Source organism: Theobroma umbraticum, unplaced genomic scaffold, assembly GCF_002168275.2.
Source record: "Theobroma umbraticum cultivar Fairchild unplaced genomic scaffold, ASM216827v3 scaffold_55.0, whole genome shotgun sequence".
Classification (NCBI taxonomy): domain Eukaryota; kingdom Viridiplantae; phylum Streptophyta; class Magnoliopsida; order Malvales; family Malvaceae; genus Theobroma; species Theobroma umbraticum.
Genome location: NW_018397270.1, coordinates 290,884 through 291,648, shown reverse-complemented (window position 1 = coordinate 291,648; position 765 = coordinate 290,884).

Sequence of the window (765 nt, the reverse complement as noted above, 5' to 3'; positions counted from 1 at the left end):
GAAGGTTAGCTGCTACATAGGATCCTTTTAGAGCCCAAATCCTTTTTGTTTTATACATGCTTCTGTTTCTATAATAATTATAAGATAGGTGACCAAGTTTATCACATATATAATATCTAGGAGAAACATTAACAGAACTTTTCTTGAAATATGTGTTTCTTTTTTATGTTTCATTCTTACATCCTTAAGAGAAGTGTTTTCATCAATAGCTTTTTGCAAAGCTTCAGTCTTATTTTCCAATTCCAATTTCAAAATTTCATAATCTGTTTTTGAGTGTTCACGTTCAGTTAGAAGTAAATTTCTTTGTTCAAAAACAAAGCAAAAAATCATGTTTTATCTTTTCAAAATCATTCTCAAGAGATGAAGTCTTTCTTTTCAAAGCTTTGTATTTGATGCAAGTTTTTTCAAACTCATCACAAAGACATTCATATTCGTCTTAAAGTTCATCAATAGAAATATCACAAGAAGCAGAACATACCTCAAATTCATCATCTCTTGCCATCAGACATAAATTTGCTCTTTCTTCCACTTTTTTTTTCAGCATCTGACCTTGAAACATCACTATTTGACCAGGTTGCAGCCACCATTGCCTTCTTTGATTTTCTATTTTTCTCAAGAGTTTCTTCCTTCAGCAAGGGGCATTCTAACTTGAAGCGTTCAGGCTTCTTGCATTCAAAGCATATAATCTCTTTTTTCTTGTTGAATTCATTTTTATTTCTAGTTGTCCATGAAGAACCTTGATCTCTTTTGTACCCTTTCTTAGCC